Genomic DNA, 23,876 nt, shown 5'->3' on the forward strand with positions numbered 1-23,876 from the left:
TTTCAGGTATTTTCTGGCTGAAATTGAAGGTTCTGAGCAAAATCTGATTCAGAGACTGAAAAGGACTGCAGATGCTGTTGGATTCTGACCTCCCTGCACTCGAAGTGGATTTTCTGGAGCTACAGAAGCCCAATTGGCGCGCTCTCAACGGCGTTGGAAAGTAGACATCCTGGCCTTTCCATCAATATATGATAGTCCATACTTTGCCCAAGATTTGATGGCCCAAACCGGCGTTCAAAGTCACCTCAAGAAATCCCAGCGTTAAACGCTGGAACTGGCACTCAAATGGGAGTTAAACGCCCAAACTGGCATAAAAGCTGGCGTTTAACTCCAAGAAGAGTCTCTACACGAAATTGCTTCATTGCTCAGCCCAAGCACACACCAAGTGGGCCCGGAAGTGGATTTTTATGTCATTTACTCATTTCTGTAAACCTTAGGCTACTAGTTATCTATAAGTAGGACCTTTTACTATTGTATTAAAAGACTTTGGTAGCTACCTTCGTTTTATGCTATCTTAGATCATTGGGAGGCCGGCCATTCGGCCATGCCTAGACCTTATGCTTATGTATTTTCAACGGTGGAGTTTCTACACACCATAGATTAAGGTGTAGAGCTCTGCTGTACCTCGAGTATTAATGCAATTACTATTGTTCTTCCATTCAATTCCGCTTGTTCTTGTTCTAAGATATCACTTGTTCTTCAACTTGATGAATGTGATGATCCGTGACACTCATCATCATTCTCACTTATGAACAAGGTGACTGACAACCACTTTTGTTCTACAAGCAACCAAGGCTCTAGTGAATATCTCTTGGATTCCTGATTGCACGATGCATGGTTGATCGCCTGACAACCGAATGCTCGCCTGACAAACGAGCCAACCATTCCGTGAGATCAGAGTCTTCGTGGTATAGGCGAGAACTGATGGCAGCATTCAAGAGAATCCGGAAGGTCTAACCTTGTCTGTGGTATTCTGAGTAGGATTCAATGACTGAATGACTGTGACGTGCTTCAAACTCCTAGCAGGCGGGGCGTTAGTGACAGACGCAAAAGTATCGATGGATATTATTCCGGCCTGACCGAGAACCGACAGCTGAATTTCGCTATGCTGTGACAGAGCATATGCAATCGCTTTCACTGAGAGGATGGGAGGTAGCCATTGACAACGGTGAAACCCTACACGAGCTTGCCATAGAAAGGAGTAAGAAGGATTGGATGAAGACAGTAGGAAAGCAGAGAGACGGAAGGGAATGCATCTTCATGCGCTTATCTGAAGTTCCTACCAATGAATTACATAAGTATCTCTATCTTTATCTTTTATGATATTTTCGTTCATCACCATATACATTTGAGTCTGCCTGACTAAGATTTGCAAGATGACCATAGCTTGCTTCATACTAACAATCTCCGTGGGATCGACCCTTACTCGCGTAAGGTTTATTACTTGGACGACCCAGTGCACTTGCTGGTTAGTTGTGCGAAGTTGTGTAATGCCATGGAATTGAACCACTGATGAGCGGATAATTTGTATACTTTTTGGCATTGTTTTTAGTATGTTTTTGGTATCTTTTAGTTAGTTTTTAGTATATTTTTATTAGTTTTTAATTAAAATTCACTTTTCTGGACTTTACTATGAGTTTGTGTGTTTTTCTATGATTCCAGGTATTTTCTGACTGAAATTGAAGGTTCTGAGCAAAAATCTGATCCAGAGACTGAAAAGGACTGCAGATGCTGTTGGATTCTGACCTCCCTGCACTCGAAGCGGATTTTCTGGAGCTACAGAAGCCCAATTGGCGCGCTCTCAACGGCATTGGAAAGTAGACATCCTGGGCTTTCCAGCAATATATAATAGTCCATACTTTGCCCAAGATTTGATGGCCCAAACCGGCGCTCAAAGTCACCTACAGAAATTCCAGCGTTAAACGCCGGAACTGGCATAAAAATCGGAGTTAAACGCCCAAACTGGCATGAAAGCTGGCGTTTAACTCCAGAAAAGGTCTCTACACGAAATTCCTTCATTGCTCAGCCCAAGCACACACCAAGTGGGCCCGGAAGTGGATTTTTCTGTCATTTACTCATTTCTGTGAACCTTAGGATACTAGTTTACTACATATAGGACCTTTTGACTTTGTAATCGACACCAGATGCAACCTTATGACATTTTACACGTTTTCTTCCACAGCATGAGTCTCTAAACCCCATGGTTGGGGGTGAGGAGCTCTGCTGTGTCTTGATGGATTAATGCAATTACTACTGTTTCTTATTCAATCATGCTTGCTTCCGTTCTAAGATAACACTTGTTCTTAATCCGGATGAATGTGATGATCCGTGACAATCATCATCATTCTCAACCATGAACACGTGCCTGACAACCACCTCTGTTCTATCTTAGATTGAGTAGTTATCTCTTGGGTTCTTTAATCGGAATCTTCGTGGTATAGGCAGGACCTGATGGCAGCATTCAAGAGAATCCGGAAGGTCTAAACCTTGTCTGTGGTATTCTGAGTAGGATTCAATGATTGAATGACTATGACGTGCTTCAAACCTGTAATCTACTGGGCGTTAGTGACAGACGCAAAAGAGTGATTCTATTCCGGTAGAGGAGGGAACCAAACCGGTGATTGGCAGCACTGTGACAGAGTGTGTGCATTAGCTTTCACTGCGCGGATGGGAGGTAGCTGCTGACAACAGTGAGACCCTACACGAGCTTGCCATGGAAGGAGACTTGCGTGTTTGATGAAGAAGACAGTAAGAAAGCAGAGATTCAGAAGATGGAGCATCTCCAAACCTCAGCCTATTCTCCATTACTGCAATACAAGTAACCATTACATGTTCTTTTGCTTTTTACACTCAACTCTGATAATTTCTGATCTCCTGACTAAGATTTACAAGATAACCATAGCTTGCTCCAAGCCGACAATCTCCGTGGGATCGACCCTTGCTCACGCAAGGTATTACTTGGACGACCCAGTGCACTTGCTGGTTAGTTGTGCGGGATTGCAAAAAGTGTTATTGCAATTTCGTGCACCAAGTTTTTGGCGCCGTTGCCGGGGATTGTTCGAGTTTGGACAACTAACGGTTTATTTTGTTGCTTAGATTAGGACTGTTTTCTTTTTGTTGGTTTAGAGTCTAGTTCATATTCTAAGTTTGGTGTCAATTGCATGCTTTTTGTTTTTCTTCTTTTAATTTTCGAATTTTTTTTTATTGTTCTTAGTCCCTTTTTGATTCATAAAAGTTCTAAGTTTGGTGTCCTCCTTGTGTTTTTCCTTTAAAATTTTCGAAAAAATTAGTGTTTGATTTTCTAAAATTTTAAGTTTGGTGTCTTTTTGTGTTTTTCTCTTTCCTCTTTTTAAGAATCAAATCTTTTTCATAAAAATTTTTCAATCATATCTTCTTAATTGCTGTTTTCAAAATCTTTTTTTTTTTCACTAATTGATTCAGTTCTCAATTTGCTTTGATCTTATTTTCTTTTTAATTTTCGAAATCTTATTTTATTTTCCTTTTGATTTTCGAATTTTTATTTTAAATTTCCTTTTTGTTTTCATTTTTATTTTTCGGTTATATTCAAAAAAAAAAAATAAAAATAAGCAAAATTTATTTCTTTGCAATTATTCTCATTTCCCTTTTGTCCATTATGGACTTAAGTGGAATTAATCAGTCCAAGAGGACTCTGGGGTCCTATGCCAACCCCAGTACAGCTGCATATGGGAGTAGCATCTGTGTACCTCCCATCAAAGCAAGCAGCTTTGAGCTAAACCCTCACTCATTATCATAGTGCAGCAAAATTGCCAGTATTCCGGTCTTCCAGAGGAAGAACCTACTGAGTTTCTGGCACAGTTCTTACAAATTGCTGACACAATACATGATAAGAGGTAGATCAGGATGTCTACAGACTGTTACTGTTTCCATTTGCTGTAAAAGATCAAGCAAAAAGGTGGTTAAATAACCAACCTACAGCAAGCATAAAGACATGGAACAGTTATCAGAAAAATTCCTGAATCATTTTTACCCTCCAAAAAGGATGACACAGCTAAGGCTGGACATCCAAGGCTTTAAACAAGAGGATAATGAATCCCTTTATGATGCCTGGGAGAGGTATAGAGGTATGCTCAGAAAATGCCCCTCTAAAATGTTTTCAGAATGGGTACAGTTAGACATCTTCTACTATGGGCTTACAGAAAAAGCTCAGATGTCTTTAGACCACTCAGCTGGTGGATCTATACACATGAGAAAGACAATTGAAGAAGCTCAAGAGCTTATAGACATTGTTGCTAGAAACCAATACTTATATTCTAGCAAGGAATTCGTTCCACAAGAAGAGGTCACGGCAGTGGTTAATAATCCTGACCCTCAAGAACAGATGAATGAGCTCAATCAACAATTGCTCCTGATGACAGAACAGTTAGCAGAATTTAAAGAAATGCTCCATGATACTAAGGTTGCTAACAAGAGCATAGAACTGCAGTTGAATCAAGCAAAACAGCAAATATCTAAACAAATAACAGAAGAATGTCAAGCAGTTCAACTGAGGAGTGGGAAAACACTGAAAGCCACTGCTCAAAGAGCAAGAAGTCAATTAAGGAACAGTTGACAGAGGATGACCAAGCCACTGTTCAAAATCCCTCTGAGGACAGTAAGCCCAGAGAGGAATATTATTGGCGTTCAAACGCCAGAAAGGGAAGGAAAGTTGGCGTTAAACGCCCATTCCTTGCCCAATACTGGCGTTCAAACGCCAGAACAGGGAGGAAAGCTGGCGTTAAACGCCCATTCCCTGCCCAGTTCTGGCGTTCAAACGCCAGAAAAGGGGGAGAAGTTGGCGTTTAACGCCCAAACTTCATCCACTCCTGGCGTTCAAACGCCCAAGGAGAATCAGGCACCTGAGAGTTCTGATGATTATTCCCCTAACAAGGCCTCTTCAACCATTTCTGTAAGGAATAAACCTGCAGCATCTAAGGTTGAAGAATATCAAGCCAAGATGCCTTATCCTCAAAAACTCCGCAAAGCGGAACAGGATAAGCAATTTGCCCGCTTTGCAGACTATTTAAGGACTCTTGAAATAAAGATTCCGTTTGCAGAGGCACTTGAGCAAATACCTTCTTATGCTAAATTCATGAAAGAAATTTTAAGCCATAAGAAGGATTGGAGAGAAACTGAAAAAGTGTTTCTCACTGAAGAATGCAGTGCAGTCATTCTAAAAAGCTTACCAGAAAAGCTTCAAGATCCTGGAAGCTTTCTGATACCATGCACATTAGAAGGCACTTGCACCAAGATAGCTTTATGTGATCTTGGAGCAAGCATCAATCTAATACCTGCATCCACTATCAGAAAGCTTGGGTTGACTGGAGAAGTCAAACCAACCAGGATATGCCTCCAACTTGCTGATGGTTCCATTAAACACCCATCAGGCATAATAGAGGACATGATTGTCAAGGTTGGGCCATTTGCCTTTCCAACTGACTTTGTGGTGCTGGAAATGGAGGAGCACAAGAGTGCAACTCTCATTCTAGGAAGACCTTTCCTAGCAACTGGACGAACTCTCATTGATGTGCAAAAGGGGGAAGTAACCTTGAGAGTCAATGAGGATGAGTTCAAGTTGAATGCTGTAAAAGCTATGCAGCATCCAGACACACCAGAGGACTGCATGGACACTGACATTATTGACTCTCTGGTAGAAGAGATCAATATGGCTGAAAGCCTGGAATCAGAACTTGAGGACATCTTCAAAGATGCTCAACCTGATCAAGAAGAATTAGAGGAAGTGAAGGAATTTTCGAAAATTCCTCATGAGGAGGATAAGCCTCCTAAGCCTGAACTCAAACCACTACCATCATCCCTGAAATATGCATTTCTGGGAGAGGGTGACACTTTTCCAGTGATTATAAGCTCTGCTTTAAATTCACAGGAAGAGGAAGCACTGATTAAAGTGCTAAGGACACACAAGACAGCTCTTGGGTGGTCCATAAGTGATCTCAAAGGTATTAGCCCAGCTAGATGCATGCACAAGATCCTGTTGGAGGATAATGCCAAACCAGTGGTTCAACCACAAAGGAGGCTAAATCCTGCCATGAAGGAGGTGGTGCAGAAAGAGGTCACTAAATTACTAGAGGCTGGGATTATTTATCCTATCTCTGATAGCCCCTGGGTGAGCCCTGTCCAAGTTGTTCCCAAAAAGGGAGGCATGACAGTGGTTCATAATGAAAAAAATGAACTGGTTCCTACAAGGACAGTCACAGGGTGGCGCATGTGTATTGACTACAGAAGGCTCAATACAGCTACCAGAAAAGATCATTTTCCTTTACCATTCATAGACCAAATGCTAGAAAGACTAGCTGGCCATGATTATTACTGCTTTTTGGATGGCTATTCAGGCTACAACCAAATTGCAGTAGACCCTCAGGACCAAGAGAAAACAGCATTCACCTGCCCTTCAGGCGTGTTTGCCTATAGGAGAATGCCTTTTGGTCTGTGCAATGCACCTGCAACCTTTCAGAGGTGCATGCTCTCTATCTTCTCAGATATGGTAGAGAAATTTCTGGAAGTCTTCATGGATGACTTCTCAGTATATGGAGACTCATTCAGCTCCTGTCTCAACCACCTATCACTTGTCCTGAAAAGATGCCAAGAGACTAACCTGGTTTTAAACTGGGAGAAATGTCACTTTATGGTGACTGAAGGAATTGTCCTTGGGCACAAAATTTCAAGCAGGGGGATAGAGGTGGATAAGGCAAAGGTAGAGGTAATTGAAAAATTACCACCACCTGCCAATGTTAAGGCAATCAGAAGCTTTCTGGGGCATGCAGGATTCTACAGAAGGTTTATTAAGGATTTTTCGAAAATTGCTAAACCTCTGAGTAACCTGTTAGCTGCTGACACACCATTTATCTTTGATAATGAGTGTCTGCAGGCATTTGAGACCCTGAAAGCTAAGCTGGTCACAGCACCAGTAATCTCTGCACCAGATTGGGCATTACCATTTGAATTAATGTGTGATGCCAGTGATCATGCCATTGGTGCAGTGTTGGGACAAAGGCATAACAAACTTCTGCATGTCATTTATTATGCTAGCCGTGTTCTAAATGATGCACAGAAGAATTACACAACCACAGAAAAAGAATTACTTGCAGTGGTCTATGCCATTGACAAGTTTAGATCCTACTTAGTGGGATCAAAGGTGATTGTATACACTGACCATGCTGCTCTTAAATACTTACTCACAAAGCAGGATTCAAAACCCAGGCTTATCAGATGGGTGTTGCTTCTGCAAGAGTTTGATATAGAAATAAGAGACAGAAAAGGGACAGAGAATCAGGTAGCTGATCATCTGTCCAGAATAGAGCCAGTGGTTGGGGCGTCCCTCCCTTCTACTGAGATTTCTGAGACTTTCCCAGATGAGCAATTATTTGCCATTCAGGAAGCTCCATGGTTTGCAGACATTGCAAACTATAAAGCTGTGAGGTTCATACCCAAAGAGTACAGTTACATGCAGAGAAAGAGATTAATTTCAGATGCCAAGTACTACCTCTGGGATGAACCATATCTCTTTAAGAGATGTGCTGACGGAGTGATCCGCAGGTGTGTACCCAGAGAAGAAGCACAGAGGATCCTATGGCACTGCCATGGATCACAGTATGGAGGACATTTTGGAAGTGAGCGAACAGCCACTAAAGTCCTCCAATGCGGCTTCTACTGGCCTACTCTCTATAAAGATTCCCGAGAGTTTGTGCGTAACTGTGACAGTTGCCAAAGAGCTGGTAACCTGCCTCACGGATATGCCATGCCTCAACAAGGAATATTAGAGATAGAATTGTTTGATGTATGGGGAATTGACTTCATGGGGCCATTCCCACCATCATACTCAAACACCTACATTCTGGTGGCAGTGGACTATGTATCTAAATGGGTAGAAGCAATTGCTACACCCACTAATGATACCAAGACCGTGCTGAAATTCCTCCAGAAAAATATTTTCAGCAGGTTTGGCGTCCCCAGAGTGCTAATCAGTGATGGGGGCACTCATTTCTGCAATAAACAGCTATACTCTGCTATGGTTAGATATGGAATCAGCCATAAAGTGGCAACTCCGTATCATCTACAGACAAATGGGCAAGCAGAGGTCTCTAACAGAGAACTAAAAAGAATCCTGGAACGGACTGTGATGGCCCGAAGAAAGGATTGGGCAAAGAGCTTGGATGATGCTCTGTGGGCATACAGAACAGCATTCAAGACTCCTATAGGCACCTCTCCATACCAATTGGTGTATGGGAAGGCCTGCCATTTGCCTGTAGAACTGGAACATAAAGCCTACTGGGCAACCAGACTCCTAAACATGGATGCACAGTTAGCTGGTGAGAAAAGACTGCTCCAGCTGAATGAGCTAGAGGAGTTCAGACTCAATGCCTTTGAAAATGCAAAAATTTATAAGGAAAAGGCAAAGAAGTGGCATGACAAGAGATTGTCAACCAGAGTCTTTGAGCCAGGACAAAAAGTTCTGCTCTTCAACTCCAGGCTCAAATTGTTTCCAGAAAACTCAAGTCCCGGTGGAGGGGTCCGTATGTGATTACAGGAGTCTCCCGTATGGATATGTTGAGCTTCAGGATATTGATTCTGACAAAAAGTTCATTGTTAATGGACAGAGAATCAAGCACTATCTTGAAGGAAATTTGAGCAGGAGTGCTCAAAACTGAGGCTTGATTGATTCTCAGTGAAAGTCCAGCTAAAGACAGTAAAGAAGCGCTTACTGGGAGGCAACCCAGTCATTAGGAAGTTGTATGAATTGTTCTTACAGAGGCAAGTATCAAAAATGAAGGTATTCACAGAGTTACAGAAGGATTCAGCTCAAAAAGCAGAGAAAATGAGCTTACTGGCGAAAAAAAACGCCAGTAAGGGGCATTTGGGCGTTAAACGCCAGAATGGGCACCATTCTGGGCGTTTAACGCCAGTAATGGTACCATTCTGGGCGTTAAACGCCAGAATGGGCACCATTCTGGGCGTTTAACGCCAGGTGTGCAGCATCACTGGGCGTTCAAAAAAACGCCCAGTGAGGAAGGTTTTCTGGCGTTTAACGCCAGCCAGGGTACCTGGCTGGGCGTTAAACGCCCAAAAGGGGTGCCAAGTGGGCGTTAAACGCCAGAATGGGTGCCATTCTGGGCGTTTAACGCCAGAAAGGTGGGGGGACCACATTTTTGTTTTCAACTCAAATTTTTTCAAACTTTCCTCTTTTTAACCATACTCTTCTACATAAATGCACTTCAACCTTTCATCAATCACTTTCAAATCTTCACAAATCAAAACCATTCTTCAAATCTATTTCAAATAAATCACAAATCTTCTTCAAAAACTCACCCTTTTCTCAATTTCTTCTCATATCTTCTCAAAACTCCTTTCAAATTCCTTTTTTTTCGAAAACTCCCCTCCCCACCTTATAAATACACGTTTGTTGCACTCTTCCAACCACACCATTCGAATTTTCTCTTCCTCCCCCTCTCTTCTCTCTTTCCTTTTGCTTGAGGACAAGCAAACCTCTAAGTTTGGTGTGCTTTTCCGTGATCACTAAGCCAAGATTCATCAATATCATGGCTCCTAAGGGAAAACAAACCAATTTAAGAGGCAAGAAAGAGAATAATCCAAAGAATCTTTGGAATGAAGAGAAGTTCTTAACCAAAGAACATGAAGACCATTATCACAAATAATGGGTCTGAGGTCAGTGATCCCGGAAGTTAAATTTGATCTGAAAGAAGATGAATATCCGGAGATCCAAGAGCAAATTCGAAACAGAGGCTGGGAAGTTCTAACCAATCCTGAGACAAAGGTTGGAAGGAACATGGTTCAGGAATTTTACTCAAATCTGTGGCTAACAGATAAGCAGAGAATGACTGGAACCGCTTACCATACCCACAGAACCATGGTCAGAGGGAAAGTTATGTACTTCCATCTGGACAAAATAAGAGAAATCTTCAAACTACCTCAACTACAAGATGATCCTGATTCCTTCAACAGGAGGATGGTGAGAGTAGATAAGGGGTTGGATCAGGTTCTAGAGGACATATGCCTCCCTGGAACTAAGTGGATAACCATTCTAAGGGTGTCCCAAACCAACTCAAGAGGGGAGACCTCAAGCCAATTGCTAGAGGTTAGCTAGACTTCATTGGGCGTTCCATATTGCCCACTAGCAACCGTTCTGAGGTCACCATCAAGAGAGCAGTGATGATTCATTGCATTATGCTTGGAAAAGGGTGGAGGTTCATCATGTGATTGCTTGTGAGATCTACACAATTGCAAATAAGAATTCCACTGAAGCCAAATTGGCTTATCCAAGCTTGATTTCCTTGCTCTGTAAAGAGGCTGGGGTGAAGATGGGAGTAGATGAGTTCATACCCATTGAGCATCCAATCACCAAGAAGTCAATGGAAGGACAAGTACAAGACAACTCTATCAAAAAGAGAGCGCATGAATTCCTCCCTGAATTCCCAAGAATTGACTACTGGTCCAGCCTAGAAGCATCTATTAACAAGTTGCAAGAGACCATGGAGCAACTGAAGGAAGAACAGCAGAATCAGAACTTCATGCTCTGCAAATTGCTGAAGGAACAAGAGAAGCAGGGGCGTGAAATCCAAGAGATGAAACGCCAAAAGCTCTCCTTTCAAGCTGAGGGAGCATCCACTTCTCAAAATCAAGGTTGTTGAGTCCTAACTCTGTGAACACCTCTATCATTAGGAGCCTAATTTTTTCGTTTTTCTTGTTTTGTTTTCCATTCCTATTTTTATTTTTATCTATATTTGAGTCTTGTTCTTAGTTAATAATTAATAAAATTTGAGTTTATGCCTTAAAGTTATGAATGTCCTATGAATCCATCACCTCCCTTAAAAGAAAAAATGCTTTAATCACAAAAGAACAAGAAGTACAGGGTTTCGAAATTTATCTCTGAAACTAGTTGAATTAGTTTGATGTGGTGACAATACTTTTTGTTTTCTGAATGAATGCTTGAACAGTGCATATGTCTTTTGAATTTGTTGTTTTAAGAATGTTAAATTTGTTGGCTCTTGAAAGAATGAAGAAAAAGAGAACTGTTATTGAGGATCTGAAAAATCATCAAAGTGATTCTTGAAGCAAGAAAAAGCAGTGAAAAAAAAAGAAAAAAAAAAAAGAAAAAAAGAAAAGAAATAAAGTGGTGATCCAAAGCAATAAGAGTGTGCTTAAGAACCCTGGACACCTCTAATTGGGGACTTTAGCAAAGCTGAGTCACAATCTAAAAAGGTTCACCCAATTATGTGTCTGTGGCATGTATGTATCCGGTGGTAATACTGGGAGACAGAGTGCTTTGGGCCACAGCCAAGACTCATACACTGGCTATGTTCAAGAATCAATATACTTAACTAGGAAAATCAATAACATTATCTGAGTTCTGAGTTCTTATAGATGCTAATCATTCTGAACTTCAAAGGATAGAGTGAGATGCCAAAACTGTTCGGAGGCAAAAAGCTACTAGTCCCGCTCATCTAATTGGAGCTATGTTTCTTTGATATTTTGGAGTCTATAGTATATTCTCTTCTTTTTATCCTATTTTGATTTTCAGTTGCTTGGGGACAAGCAACAATTTAAGTTTGGTGTTGTGATGAGCGGATAATTTGTATACTTTTTGGCATTGTTTTTAGTATGTTTTTGGTATCTTTTAGTTAGTTTTTAGTATATTTTTATTAGTTTTTAATTAAAATTCACTTTTCTGAACTTTACTATGAGTTTGTGTGTTTTTCTGTGATTTCAGGTATTTTCTGACTGAAATTGAAGGTTCTGAGCAAAAATCTGATCCAGAGACTGAAAAGGACTGCAGATGCTGTTGGATTCTGACCTCCCTGCACTCGAAGCGGATTTTCTGGAGCTACAGAAGCCCAATTGGCGCGCTCTCAACGGCATTAGAAAGTAGACATCCTGGGCTTTCCAGCAATATATAATAGTCCATACTTTGCCCAAGATTTGATGGCCCAAACCGGCGCTCAAAGTCACCTACAGAAATTCCAGCGTTAAACGCCGGAACTGGCATAAAAATCGGAGTTAAACGCCCAAACTGGCATGAAAGCTGGCGTTTAACTCCAGAAAAGGTCTTTACACGAAATTCCTTCATTGCTCAGCCCAAGCACACACCAGTGGGCCCGGAAGTGGATTTTTCTGTCATTTACTCATTTCTGTAAACCTTAGGATACTAGTTTACTACATATAGGACCTTTTGACTTTGTAATCGACACCAGATGCAACCTTATGACATTTTACACGTTTTCTTCCACAGCATGAGTCTCTAAACCCCATGGTTGGGGGTGAGGAGCTCTGCTGTGTCTTGATGGATTAATGCAATTACTACTGTTTCTTATTCAATCATGCTTGCTTCCGTTCTAAGATAACACTTGTTCTTAATCCGGATGAATGTGATGATCCGTGACAATCATCATCATTCTCAACCATGAACACGTGCCTGACAACCACCTCTGTTCTATCTTAGATTGAGTAGTTATCTCTTGGGTTCTTTAATCGGAATCTTCGTGGTATAGGCAGGACCTGATGGCAGCATTCAAGAGAATCCGGAAGGTCTAAACCTTGTCTGTGGTATTCTGAGTAGGATTCAATGATTGAATGACTGTGACGTGCTTCAAACCTGTAATCTACTGGGCGTTAGTGACAGACGCAAAAGAGTGATTCTATTCCGGTAGAGGAGGGAACCAAACCGGTGATTGGCAGCACTGTGACAGAGTGTGTGCATTAGCTTTCACTGCGCGGATGGGAGGTAGCTGCTGACAACAGTGAGACCCTACACGAGCTTGCCATGGAAGGAGACTTGCGTGTTTGATGAAGAAGACAGTAAGAAAGCAGAGATTCAGAAGATGGAGCATCTCCAAACCTCAGCCTATTCTCCATTACTGCAATACAAGTAACCATTACATGTTCTTTTGCTTTTTACACTCAACTCTGATAATTTCTGATCTCCTGACTAAGATTTACAAGATAACCATAGCTTGCTCCAAGCCAACAATCTCCGTGGGATCGACCCTTGCTCACGCAAGGTATTACTTGGACGACCCAGTGCACTTGCTGGTTAGTTGTGCGGGATTGCAAAAAGTGTTATTGCAATTTCGTGCACCAACCACCAAGTTTTTGGAGTTCATGACCAGGGATTATGAGAGTTGTGAAAAGTATTGTTCACAATTTCGCGCACCAAGTTTTTGGCGCCGTTGCCGGGGATTGTTCAAGTTTTGAGCAAGCTTTTGGTAACAATGCCGGGGATTGTTCAAGTTTTGAGCAAGCTTTTGGTAACAATGCCGGGGATTGTTCAGTTTGGACAACTGACGGTACATCTTGTTGCTTAGATTAGGTATTTTTTTTTCGAAATTCTTGAAGATGAATTCTAGAGTTTCATGATGATTTGTTGAAGTCTGGCTGGCTGAGAAGCCATGTCTAATTTCATTGGACCGAGGTTTCAACTTATCATCACAAAAGCTTGTTGATTTTTATCAAATCTTGCTTTTGGAGCAGTGATCTGCTAAGGCTTGGCTGGGCTTTGGCCATGTCTAGTGTTTTGGACCGAAGCTTTCTTTGAAAGCTTGGCTGGCTGTGAAGCCATGTCTAATTCCTGGACCGGAGTCTTAGACTAGCATTGCACTGATTCCTGGAATTCTCATTAAGAATTTTGATATCTTTTTCCACTTAATTTTCGAAAAACACAAAAAAAATCAAAAAAAAAATTTCATAAAAACCAAAAATATGTCATGTTCCTTGTTGAGACACTAGTCTCATCTTAAGTTTGGTGTCAATTGCATACATTCATTCGTGTATCTTAAGGATCTTCAAGTAATTCTTGATGATTTCTTACTCTGATCTTTGAATTCTTTTGGCTTGAGTGTTTATGCGTCTCATATAGTGTCAGTAGTATACAAACTGCTAAGTTTGGTGTCTTGCATGCATTGTTATTTCATTCTTATTGCATTTTGATTATTAAAAATCCAAAAATATTTTTAATTTGTGTCTTTTCAAGTCAATAATACAAAGAATTGAAGATTCAGAACATGCTGCAGAGGAATTATACAGAAAAAGCTGAGCATTCAAAAATGCCCAGTGAAGAAGACAGACTGGCGTTTAAACGCCAGCCAGGGTACCTGGTTGGGCGTTTAACGCCCAAAGAGGTAGCATTTTGGGCGTTAAACGCCAGAATGGAGGCCATTCTGGGCGTTTAACGCCAGGATGGCACAAGGGGGAGAATTTTGTTTTCAAATCAATTTTTTTTTTCAAGTTTTCAAAGTTTTTCAAAATCAAATCTTTTTCAAATCATATCTTTTCAATCAAATGTTTTCAAAATCAATTTCTTTCCTTTTTCAAAGATACTTACTATCAATTAATGATTTGATTCAACATTTCAAGTATGTTGCCTTTTCTGTTGAGAAAGGTTTAATGTTTGAATCATATCTTTTCTTGATAGCCAAGTTACTAATTTTTAAAAAAATCAAATCTTTTTAAAATTGTTCTCAAATCATATCTTTTCAATCACATATTTAAATCAATCATATCTTCTTAACCTCATCTTTTTCAAAATAGTTTTCAATCAAATCTTTTTGATTTCTAATTTCAAAATCTTTTTCAAAAATCATCTTATTTCTTTCCCACTCTCATTTTCGAAAATTAAGTAATGTTTTTCAAAAATATTTTCAAAATCTTTCACTTAATTTTCGAAAATTACTTCCCTTCTCCTCACATCCTTCTATTTATGGAGTACTACTCCTTCTTAATGCACAATTCGAACTTTATCTCATCAAGTTCGAATTCTTCTACCTTCTTTCTTCTATTTTTCTTTTCCTCTGACACCTCAAGGAATCTCTATACTGTGACATAGAGGATTCCACATCTTCTTGTTCTCTTCTCTTTCATATGAGCAGGAGCAGAGACAAAGGCATTCTTGTTGAAGCGGACCCTGAACCTGAAAGAAACTTGAAGAGAAAGCTAAGAGAAGCCAAAGCACAACTCTCTTTAGAGGACCTGACCGAATTCTTCAAAGAAGAAGAACACATGGCAGCCGAAAACAACAACAATGCCAACAATGCAAGGAAGGTGCTGGGTGACTTTACTGCACCTACTCCCAACTTCTATGGGAGAAGCATCTCTATCCCTGCCATTGGAGCAAACAACTTTGAGCTTAAGCCTCAATTAGTTTCTCTAATGCAACAGAATTACAAATTCCATGGACTTCCAATGGAAGATCCTCATCAGTTTTTAGCTGAGTTCTTGCAAATCTGTGACACAGTCAAGACTAATGGGGTTGACCCTGAGGTCTACAGACTGATGCTATTCCCTTTTGCTGTAAGAGACAGAGCTAGAACATGGTTGGATTCTCAACCTAAAGAAAGCCTGGACTCTTGGGAAAAGCTAGTCAATGCCTTCTTGGCAAAGTTCTTTCCACCTCAAAAATTGAGCAAGCTTAGAGTGGAAGTCCAAACCTTCAGACAGAAGGATGGAGAATCCCTCTATGAAGCTTGGGAAAGATACAAACAATTAATCAGAAAGTGTCCTTCTGACATGCTTTCTGAATGGAGCATCATAGGTATTTTCTATGATGGTCTCTTTGAACTATCCAAGATGTCTTTGGATAGCTCTGCTGGAGGATCTCTTCATCTGAAGAAGACGCCTACAGAGGCTCAGGAACTAATTGAGATGGTTGCAAATAACCAATTCATGTACACTTCTGAAAGGAATCCTGTGAACAATGGGACAAGTCAGAAGAAAGGAGTTCTTGAGATTGATACTCTGAATGCCATACTGGCTCAGAATAAGATATTGACTCAACAAGTCAATTTGATTTCTCAAAGTCTGTCTGGAATGCAAAATGCACCTGGCAGTACTAAGGATGCTTCATCTGAGGAAGAAGCTTATGATCCTGAGAACCCTTCAATGGAAGAGGTGAATTACCTAGGAGAGCCCTATGGAAACACCTATAATTCTTCATGGAGAAATCATCCAAATTTCTCATGGAAGAATCAAGAGAGACCTCAACAAGGTTTCAATAACAACAATGGTGGAAGAAACAGGTTTAGCAATGGCAAGCCTTTTCCATCATCTTCTCAGCAACAGACAGAGAGTTCTAAGCAGAATACCTCTGACTTAGCAACAATGGTCTCTGATCTAATCAAAACCACTCAAAGTTTCATGAATGAAACAAGGTCCTCCATCAGAAATTTGGAAGGACAAGTGGGTCAGCTGAGCAAAAAAATTACTGAACTCCCTCCTAGTACTCTCCCAAGCAACACAGAAGAAAATCCAAAAGGAGAGTGCAAAGCTATTAACATGGCCGAATATGGAGAGGAAAGAGAGGAGGTGGACGCCACTGAGGAAGACCTCAATGGGCGTGCACCAACCTCCTCTGAGTTCCCCATTGAGGAACCATGGAAATCTGAGGCTCAAAACGAGACCATAGAGATTCCATTGGACTTACTTCTGCCTTTCATGAGCTCTGATGAGTATTCTTCCTCTGAAGAGGATGAGTATGTCACTGAAGAGCAAGTTGCTAAATACCTTGGAGCAATCATGAAGCTAAATGACAAGTTATTTGGAAATGAGACTTGGGAAGATGAACCTCCTTTGCTCACCGAAGAACTGGATGACTTGTCTAGGCAAAAATTACCTCAAAAGAGACAAGATCCTGGGAAGTTTTCCATACCTTGTACCATAGGCACCATGACCTTCAAGAAGGCCTTGTGTGACTTAGGGTCAAGTGTAAACCTCATGCCCCTCTCTGTAATGGAGAAGCTAGGGATCTTTGAGGTGCAAGCTGCAAAAATCTCACTAGAGATGGCAGACAACTCAAGAAAACAAGCTCATGGACTTGTAGAGAATGTTTTGGTAAAAATTGAAGACCATTACATCCCTACTGATTTCATAGTCCTAGAGACTGGGAAGTGCATGGATGAAACCATCATCCTTGGCAGACCCTTCCTAGCCACAGCAAAGGCTGTGATTGATGTTGATAGAGGTGAACTGATCATTCAAGTGAATGAAGAATCCTTTGTGTTTAAGGCTCAAGGATATCCCTCTATCACCATGGAGAAGAAGCATGAAGAGCTTCTCTCAAAACAGAGCCAAACAGAGCCCCCACAGTCAAACTCTAAGTTTGGTGTTGGGAGGCCACAACCAAACTCTAAGTTTGGTGTTGAACCCCCACAGTCAAACTCTAAGTTTGGTGTTGGGAGGTTCCAACATGGCTCTGAGTATCTGTGAGGCTCCATGAGAGTCCTTTGTCAAGCTAATGACATTAAAGAAGCGCTTGTTGGGAGGCAACCCAATGTTTTATAATTAACTATTTCCTTTTGTTATTTTATCTTTTTTGTAGGTTGATGATCATGAAAAGTCACAAAATCAATGAAAAAAGCAAAAACAAAATGAAAAACAGGAAGAAAAATAGCACACCCTGGAGGAAGATGTTGCTGGCGTTTAAACGCCAGTGAGGTTAGCTGTTGGGCGTTTAACGCCCAGTCTGGCACCATTCTGGGCGTTTAACGCCAGAAAGGGGCACCAGACTGGCGTTAAACGCCAGAAAAGGGCAAGAACCTGGCGTTAAACGCCAGGAATGGGCACCAGCCCGGCGTTTAACGCCAGAAATGGCTCAAAACGTGATTTTGAGCAACATTTGGTGCAGGGATGACTTTTCCTTGACACCACAGGATCTGTGGACCCCACAGGACCCCTACCTACCCCACCACCACTCTCTCTCTTCTTCCCCCATTCACCAATCACCTCAATACCTCTTCCCCAAAAACCCTTCACCTATCAACTCCCATCTTTCTCTTCACCACTCACATCCATCCTTCATTAAAACCCCACCTAACCTTCCATTCAAATTCAAACCACTTTCCCTCCCAAACCCACCCATACATAACCGAACCATGAACCCCTTTCCCCTATATATACCCTTCTTCACTCCTTCATTTTCACACAACCTAAACACCACTTCTCCCTTTCTTTGGCCGAATACAAAGCCATTCCCTTTCTCCTCATTTCTTCTTCTTCTACTCTCTTCTTTCTTCTTTTGCTCGAGGACGAGCAAACCTTTTAAGTTTGGTGTGGTAAAAGCGTTGCTTTTTCGTTTTCCATAACCATTTATGGCATCCAAGGCCGGAGAAACCTCTAGAAAGAGGAAAGGGAAGGCAAAAGCTTCCACCTCCGAGTCATGGGAGATGGAGAGATTCATCTCAAGGGTGCATCAAGACCACTTCTATGAAGTTGTGGCCTTGAAGAAGGTGATCCCCGAGGTTCCCTTTTCACTCAAAGAGGGTGAATATCCGGAGATCCGACATGAGATCCGAAGAAGAGGTTGGGAAGTTCTTACCAACCCCATTCAACAAGTCGGAATCTTGATGGTTCAAGAGTTCTATGCCAATGCATGGATCACCAAGAACCATGATCAAAGTGTGAACCCGAATCCAAAGAATTATCTTACTATGGTTCGGGGGAATTACTTGGATTTTAGTCCGGAAAGTGTGAGGGTAGCGTTCAACTTGCCTATGATGCAAGGAGATGAACATCCTTACACAAGAAGGGTCAACTTTGATCAAAGGTTGGACCAAGTCCTCACAGTCATATGTGAAGAGGGCGCACAATGGAAGAGAGATTCAAGAGGCAAGCCGGTTCAGTTGAGAAGGCATGACCTCAAATCCGTGGCTAGAGGATGGTTGGAGTTCATCCAACGCTCAATCATTCCCACTAGCAACCGGTCCGAAGTTACTCTAGACCGAGCCATCATGATTCATAGCATTATGATTGGAGAAGAAGTGGAAGTTCATGAGGTTATAGCCCAAGAACTCTATAAAGTGGCAGACAAGTCTTCCACCTTGGCAAGGCTAGCCTTTCCTCATCTCATTTGTCACCTCTGTTATTCAGTTGGAGTTGACATAGAAAGAGATACCCCTATTGATGAGGACAAGCCCATCACCAAGAAAAGGATGGAGCACACAAGAGACCCCTCTCATCATGAAATCCCTGAGATACCTCAAGGGATGCACTTTCCTCCACAAAACTATTGGGAGCAACTAAACACCTCCCTAGGAGAATTGAGTTCCAACATGGGACAACTAAGGGTGGAGCATTAAGAACACTCCATCATCCTCCATGAAATTAGAGAAGACCAAAGAATTATGAGGGAGGAGCAACAAAGACAAGGAAGAGACATTGAGGAGCTCAAGCACTCCATAGGATCTTCAAGAGGAAGAAAGAGCCGCCATCACTAAGGTGGACCCGTTCTTTAATTTCCTTGTTCTTTATTCCTCTGTTTTTCGAATTTTATGCTTATGTTTATCCATGTTTGTGTCTTGTGATCATTAGTGTCTTAGTGTCTATGCCTTAAAGTTATGAATGTCCTATGAAGCCATCACCTTTCTTGAATAAAAACATGCTTAATTGAGAAAAAAGGAAAGAATTGCATGAATTTTGAATTTTATAATAGTTTAATTATTTTGATGTGGTGGCAATACTCTTGTTCTCTGAATGTATGCTTAAACAGTGCATATGTATCTTGAATTTGTGGTTCATGAAGGTTGGCTCTTGAAAGAATGATGAAAAAGGAGACATGTTACTGAGGATCTGAAAAATCATAAAAAAATGATTCTTGAAGCAAGAAAAAGCAGTGAATACAAAAAAAAAAAAAGAAAGAAGAAAACCGAAAAAAAAAGAGAAGAGAAAAAGAAAAAAAAAGAATAAAGTTGTGATCCAAGGCAAAAAGAGTGTGCTTAAGAACCCTGGACACCTCTAATTGGGGACTTTAGCAAAGCTGAGTCACAATCTGAAAAGGTTCACCCAATTATGTGTCTGTGGCATGTATGTATCCGGTGGTAATACTGGAAGACAGAGTGCTTTGGGCCACGGCCAAGACTCATAAAGTAGCTGTGTTCAAGAATCATCATACTTAACTAGGAGAATCAATAACACTATCTGGATTCTGAGTTCCTAAAGAAGCCAACCATTCTGAATTTCAAAGGATAGAGTGAGATGCCAAAACTGTTCAGAGGCAAAAAGCTAAAAGCCCCGCTCATCTAATTAATACTGATCTTCATAGATGTTTTTGGAATTCATTGCATATTCTCTTCTTTTTATCTTATTTGATTTTCAGTTGCTTGAGGACAAGCAACAATTTAAGTTGGTGTTGTGATGAGCGGATAATTTATACACTTTTTGGCATTGTTTTAGTATGTTTTTGGTAGTTTTAGTTGAGTTTTTAGTATATTTTTATTAGTTTTTAGTTAAAATTCACTTTTCTGGACTTTACTATGAGTTTGTGTGTTTTTCAGTGATTTCAGGTATTTTCTGGCTGAAATTGAAGGTTCTGAGCAAAAATCTGATTCAGAGACTGAAAAGGACTGCAGATGCTGTTGGATTCTGACCTCCCTGCACTCGAAATGGATTTTCTGGAGCTACAGAAGTCCAATTGGCGCGCTCTCAACGGCGTTGGAAAGTAGACATCCTGGGCTTTCCAGCAATATATGATAGTCCATACTTTGCCCAAGATTTGATGGCCCAAACCGGCGTTCAAAGTCACCTCAAGAAATCCCAGCGTTAAACGCTGGAACTGGCACTCAAATGGGAGTTAAACGCCCAAACTGGCATAAAAGCTGGCCTTAACTCCAAGAAGAGTCTCTACACGAAATTGCTTCATTGCTCAGCCCAAGCACACACCAAGTGGGCCCGGAAGTGGATTTTTATGTTATTTACTCATTTCTGTAAACCTTAGGCTACTAGTTATCTATAAGTAGGACCTTTTACTATTGTATTAAAAGACTTTGGTAGCTACCTTCGTTTTATGCTATCTTAGATCATTGGGAGGCCGGCCATTCGGCCATGCCTAGACCTTAGCTACCTTCGTAATTGCTTTCAAACTCTTTCTCACTGTCACTATTGTAATCTTCCCATTCAATATTTCGGTCGGCTTCAAATTGTTCGAATTCAATGTACAACTCGATGACTGATATCTGAGCGCGGGTTTCAATATACATTAAAAATATCTCTTGCATACTCGCTTCGTCGGTTACATATTTGGTTTGAAATTGAACGATTCCACCAAATACCGGTATGCGATATCTGTATAAAATACAAGATATTTTCCTTAACATATCAGAATCTATTTTCTCACAAATCACACCTTTTAGCTCTTTAAATGAGATTGTGAATGGAATAACAATATCTAACGGATTCTCGTAACTAAATTTCACTCCTTCAGATGTTTGTAATAAAATCTGACCAAAATAATATATTTTTAGCGAAACTCTATCATCCATTTCTCACACTCTCATAAATATGAACTTCACTATCAGATTTTTTAAGTTCATACGAAATAAGAGAAATGCAGGAGTTGAGAGAAGAAGAAGAACAAACATAACAAGAAGAAGGAGATCTGAGAAGTTGCATCCGAGTTTCACACACACACACACACACACATACATACATATATATGTTTAAATCGGACCCACCGCTTAGTATTGTCCGAATTAAATAAAATATTTAGCAAACAACTCGAACCGTCCGAGTTCAAATTCATACATACATACATACATACATACATACTACATATATATATATATATATATATATATATATATATATATATATATATATCAAACGGTCCGATTAACTCCGGCCAAATTCAAATTCTTCCTCCAACCAACTTGGATCGTTCGATTGGTGGTCAACTATTTTCAGAACAAAGAAATTGGACGGTCCGATTTCTCCCTGCTATTGTTTAGAAAAGCCTGTCCTACACCCGTGTCTAATACCTGTGTTAGCCATAACCAAGCACAACTCACACCCTGGTGGCATATCGAAAAAAATAAGCCCAAATGTGTTTGGTTATACTAATAGAAAAATATAAAAAATTTTAACAAATTTAAAAGTATAAAAAATCAAAGCAACCCAATAGAAAAATATTGTTAATATATCAATTGAAAAAAAAGGAGAGCATTTGATTTCATATTATAATTTGAAACAATGAAATAATAGAATAATAATAAAACAAATTAACATGTGCAAAGGAGAGTCAAAAAAAATTGAGAAATTAAAAAAAATATTATAATAGTGAAGAATTTATAAACATAAAATAAAACTGAAAAAAAGGGAGATGCATACTCATTAATTTTGGCTATCTAAGTTAATTTTTGCTTTTGATATTTAAAAATTCATATATTTATTTTAATATACGCTATTATAAAACTTTCAAAGAGTTATTATGTCATTTTAAGAATATAATTTTATCCATCATGTATTTTTTTATTTGAAAAAGCTCATCTAATGACCATCCTGTCGTATGGAGGTTAATTCTTTCAACCATTCTACATCATTCGTTTCTCTCCTTTGTTTACTTGACTAAATTATAGATGAAAATGATGATCAATTAAAATGTGGAAGGAGTTGAGGCAGATCAATGAAAACAACTCCTTGAGATTACGTTTAACATATTGAGATATTCTCTTTGTTCCTCAATGATTCGAATTGCAAAGTCATGACAAAAAAGAGAGAAATAATAGTGGAAAAATTGGGAGAAAGGTCATAGCCAACTCAGAAATACCTTAATTCCAAATTTCTTCTCTCATCCATCTCACCTCATATGGGTTTTGCAAATTGATAAATCTTAATTTGGTGGTTTATTTTGTGCTTATACCCACATTCATTCAATGAAATAGCATGGTTTATGATTGTCTCTTAAATTGTGCTTTGATGAGCGGATAATTTATACACTTTTTGGCATTGTTTTTAGTATGTTTTTGGTAGTTTTAGTTGAGTTTTTAGTATATTTTTATTAGTTTTTAGTCAAAATTCACTTTTCTGGACTTTACTATGAGTTTGTGTGTTTTTCTGTGATTTCAGGTATTTTCTGGCTGAAATTGAAGGTTCTGAGCAAAAATCTGATTCAGAGACTGAAAAGGACTGCAGATGCTGTTGGATTCTGACCTCCCTGCACTCGAAGTGGATTTTCTGGAGCTACAGAAGCCCAATTGGCGCGCTCTCAACGGCGTTGGAAAGTAGACATCCTGGCCTTTCCAGCAATATATGATAGTCCATACTTTGCCCAAGATTTGATGGCCCAAACCGGCGTTCAAAGTCACCTCAAGAAATCCCAGCGTTAAACGCTGGAACTGGCACTCAAATGGGAGTTAAACGCCCAAACTGGCATAAAAGCTGGCCTTAACTCCAAGAAGAGTCTCTACACGAAATTGCTTCATTGCTCAGCCCAAGCACACACCAAGTGGGCCCGGAAGTGGATTTTTATGTTATTTACTCATTTCTGTAAACCTTAGGCTACTAGTTATCTATAAGTAGGACCTTTTACTATTGTATTAAAAGACTTTGGTAGCTACCTTCGTTTTATGCTATCTTAGATCATTGGGAGGCCGGCCATTCGGCCATGCCTAGACCTTATGCTTATGTATTTTCAACGGTGGAGTTTCTACACACCATAGATTAAGGTGTGGAGCTCTGCTGTACCTCGAGTTTTAATGCAATTACTATTGTTCTTCCATTCAATTCCGCTTGTTCTTGTTCTAAGATATCACTTGTTCTTCAACTTGATGAATGTGATGATCCGTGACACTCATCATCATTCTCACTTATGAACAAGGTGACTGACAACCACTTTTGTTCTACAAGCAACCAAGGCTCTAGTGAATATCTCTTGGATTCCTGATTGCACGATGCATGGTTGATCGCCTGACAACCGAATGCTCGCCTGACAAACGAGCCAACCATTCCGTGAGATCAGAGTCTTCGTGGTATAGGCGAGAACTGATGGCAGCATTCAAGAGAATCCGGAAGGTCTAACCTTGTCTGTGGTATTCTGAGTAGGATTCAATGACTGAATGACTGTGACGTGC

General features: G+C 40.3%; 1 non-coding gene across 1 annotated transcript; it reads right to left on the minus strand.

Moving 5' to 3' along the window:
- Positions 1–15,447: 15,447 nt before the first annotated feature.
- On the minus strand, positions 15,448–15,555 carry LOC130977462 (small nucleolar RNA R71). The gene has a single exon (XR_009085151.1). It is a non-coding gene; the product is annotated as a small nucleolar RNA R71 (small nucleolar RNA).
- Between the last annotated feature and the right edge of the window lie 8,321 nt (positions 15,556–23,876).

The sequence above is a fragment of the Arachis stenosperma genome, chromosome 4 (assembly GCF_014773155.1).
Source record: "Arachis stenosperma cultivar V10309 chromosome 4, arast.V10309.gnm1.PFL2, whole genome shotgun sequence".
In the NCBI taxonomy this organism is placed as follows: domain Eukaryota; kingdom Viridiplantae; phylum Streptophyta; class Magnoliopsida; order Fabales; family Fabaceae; genus Arachis; species Arachis stenosperma.